The sequence below is a fragment of the Echinops telfairi genome, unplaced genomic scaffold (assembly GCF_000313985.2).
Source record: "Echinops telfairi isolate 266 unplaced genomic scaffold, ASM31398v2 ScPeMD7_7410;HRSCAF=8448, whole genome shotgun sequence".
NCBI classification, from domain to species: Eukaryota; Metazoa; Chordata; class Mammalia; order Afrosoricida; family Tenrecidae; genus Echinops; species Echinops telfairi.
Window position 1 is genome coordinate 1,730,367 of NW_022111310.1, and position 7,755 is coordinate 1,738,121.

Here is a 7,755-nt window from a genome sequence, read left to right on the forward strand (position 1 = left end):
TGTAAAGCACATTTGTACATTCATTGCCCTCATCATTCTCAAAACATTTGCTCTCCACTTAAGCCCCTGGCATCAGCTCCTCATTTTCCCCCTTCCTCCCCCCTCCCTCATGAGCCCTTGATAATTTATAAATTATTATTTTGCCATATCTTGCCCTGTCTGACGTCTCCCTTCACCCACTTTTCTGGGGACTTTTAATGGCAAAGGTTGTCGGGGCTGGCAAGGCTTCATGTAATTCAGGGCCCTCGTTTTGCACATGGAGAAACAGGTTCAGAAGTTTGATCACACGGGGCCAGGTACCAGCTCCTTGGCCTAGTCTCCTAATGATGCATTTCCATAGTCTGTTTCTTTGCAACTTCAGATCAAAAGTGAGGAAACTGCAGCAGGAGGGCTTCTTTGCTGCTGCCCCAGAGATAGGGCCGGACCCATCCTCCCAATCTCCTCCATCTCTAATGCCACTGGGTCAACCCATCTTCTTCAGGGGAGGTCTTCCTCTTTTTCCAATGATCTACTTCACCAGGCCATCTAGTGAGACTGATCCCTCCTGATACCACGTCCAAAGTCTCACTGCCACTGAGTCAAAGCTTACTCACAGCGACCCCTGTGGGTTTCCCAGACTGTGGCTGGGGATGGCAGTAGAAAGCCCAGTCTTTTCCCCCCTGCGAAGCTGCCGACCACAGGAATGAAAGCCCAACCTGTAACCCCTAAGACCAGGGAGCCGGCTGAGATTACAAGGGCCCAGTGGTCGGCAGTTCAAAACCACCAGCCGCTCCACAGGAGCTGTGGAAATGCAACATTAGGAGAGGAGACTAAGGAACTAGTATCAGGCCTTGTGTGGTCAGGTGACACAATCTGCACTTCTGAGGAGTGTTCTGGGTGTACTTCTTACATAACAATCTCTTCATTCCTCAGCTAGTCCATGGTCCTTTCACCAGAATTCAAATGCATCAGTTCTTCCCCACTGTTTTTCATTCATTGGCAATGAGTAAGGAGCAGAAGAAAGGACGAAGTACATAACTTATTCAGAGTCGTATTTCCTGGGATTCAAACGCAGGCAGTATGCTCCTGAAAGAACTGCCCTATTATGAGTCAGCTGCCACCACAGCAGCGGCTCTCAACCTGTGGGTTGAGACCCCTTTGGTGGTCGAATGACTGTTTCACAGGGTCGTCCGATGCATAACAGTAGCAAAATTACAGTTATAAAGTAGCAATGAAAATAATTTTACCACCACCACATGAGGAACTGTATTAAAGGGTGGCAGCATTAGGCTGGTTGAGAACCACCGCACTAGGGTTTGGCTGAATTGGGGTAGGCAAGCAGGGTCTGCCAAAATATGGCTTAAGCAAGGTATGGGTACCTCAGCGCTGAGACATTTTCTAAGCATGCTGATTTATTAAAATGATAGCCCAAATCATGAAACTGATAGCCCATTTACACAAACCTGGGCTCTTGAAGACTATTTTTCCTGTCCTGTTAGAGCAGGCAGTAAGTTCAAGGGCTCTGTTGACCAGGACACAGCCTTGGCCTGCTAGAGCTGGAATTCAGCTTGCAGTCTGAGACTCTTGAACAAAGAGCTGTTGACCCCACCAACAGCTCATGCCACATGCCTGAGGTGACAGCGGGAAAGTGTCAGAGCCTGGGCTTCAATGATAGATAGTCTTATTCTAGAGATGGTCCACCCCTCGCTCCACCACACCCAGTGGATGCATCAGAATGACAGCACACTCCCCTTCAGGATCAAAGGACACCCCCACCACCTCCCCACTCCCCCACCCCTGCTTTTTCCCTCTTTGGTCAGACAGGACTGTCATCTCAAATGGACCAATTAAAATCTCCAAACCCTCTAGGTCAGTGGTTCTCAGCCTTCCTAATGCCACCACACTTTAATACAGTTCCTCATGTTGTGGTGACCCCCAATCATAAAATTATTTTCATTGCTACTTTATCACTGTAATTTTGCTACTATTATGAATCAGGCGATCCCTGTCAAAGGGTCATTCGACCCCCAAAGGGGTCTTGACCCACAGGTTGAGAACTGCCGCTCTAGGTGACCCCAGCCGAACCACACAGCCTTTGTTTGCATTGCCTGCGATCTACTTATTTATCTATCATTTCACCAGAAATCATTTTAAATGAGTGTGCGTGTATCTGTGGGCACTCATGCTTCTGGTGTTTTGAGGGATGGTGGGGAAGGCCAGAAGTTGACCGAGCCTAGATGTTTATCTTGAGTAGCCTTTGACTTCAATATCTCAAATCATCCCTTAAACCACCCTTCTGCCGTGTGAGCACTTAATTATCCTACATGGAGAGTAGGCCCAAATAGAAAACCTGAAAAGGAAGGGCATCTTCGTTGTAAGCCCCACCTTCCACCCAGCCACACATCTTCTCCAGCTCCTTCTGATCTCTGCTTTCCAGTCTCCTGAAGGTAGAGTAGCCAGATCCTGGCAGTAGGCTGGATCACCTGGGACAAGAAAAGCCTATGCAGGATCTGGAAGGTTACTTGCCACATGTGGGTTGCACACGAGCCTCTTCTAAAAGTTTAGAATGCAAAGTTTTATTTCACCACTTCTTTTTTTTCATTTCCCTCTCAGCAGGCCATGAGGTCAGACCTGCTTTCCCATGGGATGCCTCTTGCCGGGGGTATAATTTGTAAGCCAGAATTATTGTAATGCTATAGCATTATGCTAAGAAAATCCAGAGCGCTTGCGTATCTGCACACCCCCCAAAGGCTCTGTGTATAATTAACTCTCCGCAACATTGCTGCAATCTGTGGTGTTCCCAGTTTACACATGGGTAACTGGCCCAAAGTGGTGTTTGCTTCAAGCCGACCGAAAAACACCAGTATTTTCTTTGGGGTATGAGGAGAGACACACCTTAAAAGATTCAGAATTCAATACGATCACGGGGAAATGAAATTCAGGAGCTTCCTAAAAATGATGTTGGAGGAACAGAGATGCCGGGTGATTGGGGGAGGGAGGCAGGGGTTTGTAGGAAAAGGATCAGGAGCTAAGAGCTGATCACTTTCTCTGATGGGAGACCCAGCCACCCCATGTGGCACAGGGAGACATGGAGCCAGTGGAGGGAAGAGGCGGAGTCAAGAAACGCTGGGATTAGTACCCAGAATCACCACCTCACAATCCCCTGGAGTAGGGGGCCCTGGAGTAAAAGTGGCCTTATATTTTTATTTTTCTGCCCTTAGCCTCATATGGTATTTTTTATTTTTCTGCTCCTAGTCCCATATGTGTTTATCAGGCGGGTTGACTATGATCTAGTTTTGGCTTCACTGTCTGGTGGGAGGCTATGCCTATTCCACCCAAACGATGGTGCCACCAGCCCCACAGGCTCATTTACATTTAAGAACGTCCTTCTTATAGCTGGATCCATCAAATGGTCATGTCTGTTCCCTGTCTATGTACCAGAGATGCTGGAGATGCTGGCTCTCTCTCACCAACGTGAGGCAAGACAAGAGACGTGTAAGACAGAACAAGTGCCCCGTCTTGTGCAGGCTCACTGTGGGAAGAAAGTTTAGTTCTGAGAGAGGCGCCCTGCGGGCCAGGCCTTGAAGAATGAGTACCTTTGGAGGTGGCAAAGGGATTCTAGATTGGGGGAAGGGGCACAGAAGCGGGAATATGTGGGGCACCAGGTGGAAGACAGTGAGTGGTCTGGTTTGTCTGGACTGTGAGTAGGTGAGAGTTGGTGAGGGTGTGGAAGGGCAGGTAAAGGTAGAATGAGAGACTGTGGCCCATCAAGCATTTTGAATGTTGGACTAAGGAGAATGGAATTCTGTGTTCTGGGCAATAAGAGCCCTTGCCATTAGCAATAGGGAGTCTTTGAGTAAGGACATTAACCAATCCTTCCTGCATTTAACAAATTTCTCTCGGTATAAACATGTTGAATGACTAATTAGCATTCGAGTTGTGGAAGTGTGGCAGAGTTGTGGAAGAGCCACTTTAGGGGTGTCCTCGGCAGAATCCCCGGGTCTCTAGCCTTGGGTCCTTGAGTGAGTGGTGGCAACACTGCTTCTCAGAGAGGGGTGAGACACTGGTATTTGGGGAGAAAATAGTGGGCTCTGTTTTAGCCCAGAGGTGAAGTGCTGGACAAGGGGTGGGGCTGGAAGCATAGGTTTGGGAGTCATGATTGCTTAGCCATGGGGCCCCGGTGGCACAAGTGGGACTGCTAATTGAACAGAGATGACACTTTCTAGTCTCTTGAAGATAAAGACCGAGAAACCCGCAGGGGCAGTTCAATCACGTTCAGTAGGGGTGCCTGTGAGTGGCAATCAATGGGACGGCCACGGGTCTAGTCTTTTGGAGTGCGAGCGGGTGCCATAGTGGGTGATGTGCAAGGTCACCAGTTTGAATCCACTGGCCGCTCCGTGGGAGAAAGATGAGGTTCTCTACCCCCATAAAGAGGTACAGTCTCAGGAACACACAGGGGCAGTTCTACTCGGTCCTACAGGGCTGCTATGAGTCGGAATGGACTCGATGACTGTGAGCTTTTGAAGTTTCACTATGAACTGAACAACAGGGGATTTGAGCCCACCTAGGGGCTCCATGGGCCAGAGACCTGGCCATTTGCTCCCTTTAAGATTCTAGCCCAGAGACCCCTGCGGGGGACTTCTCCTTGGTCACTCGGGGCAGTGGTGAGTTGGAATCTATGCAACAGCACTGACAGCAAGAGCAGTGTTGAGTGAAGAGCTGAAGTAAACCCGGCCATCCTGGGTCCCTTCTCTCATCCATGTGCCCCATAAGCAAGGGATAAGAGGACTCTGACCTCTCCTCACTACTTCCACTTGTCCTATTAAAAAATCAGTCTGATGATTTACGTCCTCTGCTCATGTCCTCCATGAAGTCCTCATTTCTCTAATCAAACCCACTGCCATGGGGTTGATTCAGGATCATAGCAGCCTTATATGGGTTTCTGAGGTTAGATACATCTTTATGGGAGCATATAGCCTCATCTTTCTTCTGAGGAGTGGTTGATGGGTTTGAACCAGCGACTTTGTTGGTAACTAGGCCTCACCAGGTCTCCTATTTGCCTAGGAGGAAATGCTCATGTTCTTACAATGGCCCAGAGGTCTTACAGGACCTGGGCTGCCTGAAACGCCTGACTTCATCTCATGCACACCTCTCTCTCTGCTCCTGCCACACGGCCACCTTGCTGGCCTTGAGCAATCTGGGCACTCTCAACTTGGGCCTCTGTACCCTCTGGCTCCCTGCTGGAATGATTCCCACCCCCACCCCCACCCAATGACACCCTTCACTGCCTTCAGGTCCTTGTTTAAATGCCATGTTCTCAGGGAAGCCTTCCCTGACACCATATTCAGAATCATTGTCCTCACCAAGCGCTTCCCATCCCGCCTCTCTGTTTCATTTCCTTGCATATCATGCTTCCCCTTCGAGCACATTGCATATTTTATTTTTTTGCTTATTGTTTGCCCCATGATGCAAACTCCACAGTTGTCCAGTGTTGTATCCCCAGGGTCCAGAACAGTGCCTGGCACATAGTAAGCTCACATAAATATTGGTTGGAGGGATGAATGGATGTGAGTGGTTGAGATGATGGCGGGTGGAAAAGCAAAGAATGAAAGCTACACCTGTGATCTCTGCCTGCTTCATGTTCAGGCGAGGTGGTGGTGGGGGGGAACGTGTCAGACCAGCTGCAGTGCTGAAGCGGATGCGGTCTGGGGTTATGCCTCCATATTCTGTCTCCTGGGATTCATCCCTGTTCACCCCAGCATCCAGAGGACGATCCAGGAGGGGGAGATGTCTAGGTAGCCCCTTTGTACGAGAGGGTCCGGTCCTGCTGGCACGCACGCCTGTCCCGAGTGTTACTGCACCAACTCTGTTGTTTTCTCTACATCAGGTACAACTAATCTTAGGAATCTCATTACAGGTCGAAAGATAATCCGCTATATCTAGATTAAAGGCTGTGTTTTGACCATTACTGTGCACCGAGCCGACAGTTTAATTGAGCTGTTTATGCCGCTGCCTTGATCTCTTCCCAGAGAATTTACAACTAATTCCGAGTGTCTCTGTGAATTAAATGGGCCTCTCCCAACATGCTTTGCCTGCTCTTTGCCTTTGCCAAATCCCACTTGTCCTTGTGTTACCCAATTATGGGCTCCCGCACACACAGCTGTCTCTGGCCAGCACCACCTTCAGCCACTTCCTCCCTGAGGTGGCTATTAACGACATGGCCTTGAGAACAACCGCCAAACCCCAAGTCCCCCCATGCCCCCCTCCACAGGCTCTGCCTTAACTACAGTGAAAAATGGAGAGGGGGGTCGGGGTGGGGGGAGCAGAGAAGGAGACACCCAATCACACTCCACCCTTTGAAGTCACCTCCAGAAACTGACAAGTAAACACACACACACACACACACACACACACACACACACACACACACACACGAGGAAGGTTCTGGTATATTTAGCCAGGTAAAATGTAATGGAAGGAAAGACTAGTTCTGGAGGGGATGGTCAGTTGTCCAGAGTGCTTGTTTTTTAACTTTTTATTATGAAGTGGGGGAAGGTTTACCCAGCAGATCATTGGCTTCACATTGAACAATATATAGACATCTATCATGTACGCATTGGATACGTCTTACATCTCGCTCCATGCACGTCCTTCAGGGTGATAGCACTTACACCCTGTACACGTCTTCCCGGCACTTCCCTTGTCCATTCCTGCTTCTTTCCTAACCCTCTGGACATTGCCCTTGGGGAAATGCTGCCCTTTGGATCTTGTTTTTTTATTGTTCTAGATTTGCAAATGCTGGTGTTATCATCCCCTCTTGGGCCTGTCTATTGATTGGCTGAAAATTGACCTGCCAGGCTGAGATCAATTCCAAACTTAAAAGTGTCGAAGAGCCATCGTGCCGGGGGTCCCACCAGTCTCTGTCCCACCAGAGCGTGGGCTTTCATGATTCTGAGTTTTCGTCCCCTTTGTCCAGGGCCTTCTAACATTAGAGCAGGTGGAAGCGGAGGCCGGGCACTGCATAGTTCTTCTGCTCTCAGGGCTGTGGACACGTTTGCATCATCAATTAGTCCATTAGATGCACTGTCTTCACCCTTCATCTCTCCTCTTTCCATTAAATGTACCTTAGAGGACCACTCCCTACCTCTTTGAGACCCCAGGGCCTTACCCATCAAAGTAGGCTTATGTTATGCCAGTTGGCCATGGTGCCCATAGTTCTTATTGTGAATAGTTCTTATCTTAATATGACTTTCTGGGTGACCCCTGGGACCTCTGTTTCTCTTTGTATAAATGGGAGCTAGCGCGGATCATTTTGTCTTTTTCTGGTTATGGACATGGCTTCATTTGGATTTAGATTAAAAAAAAGGCGGGGGGGATGCCTGCTGTGGGACATACTGTGTCTCCGACATTCAGATTTAACGGGGTAGTCTGTGCTTCATGGAGCAACCCTATACGAGGGTTGCTGTAGGGGAAAAAGTTTAACGGCTCAGCGCTTAACCCACTGTGCCACCAGGGCTCCGGGGACCTAGAATCCCCTACCAAGCTTGTAAAGTTCCTTGTGGCCCACCTCAATCAGAATCTCTCCGGAGGGGCTTAGGTATTTTTTGTAAAGTTACCCGGTGACTCCAGTGGCCCTGTAGACCCAGGGATGGGGGTGGCCAGCTGTATTTAACCAGGAGATTCCCGTGTCTGCTGAAGTTTGAGAGCCAGGCAGCAGAACGGCGTATTTGGAGCTCCCTTCGATGACTGCAGCGGAACCCTGGTGGTCCAGTGCTG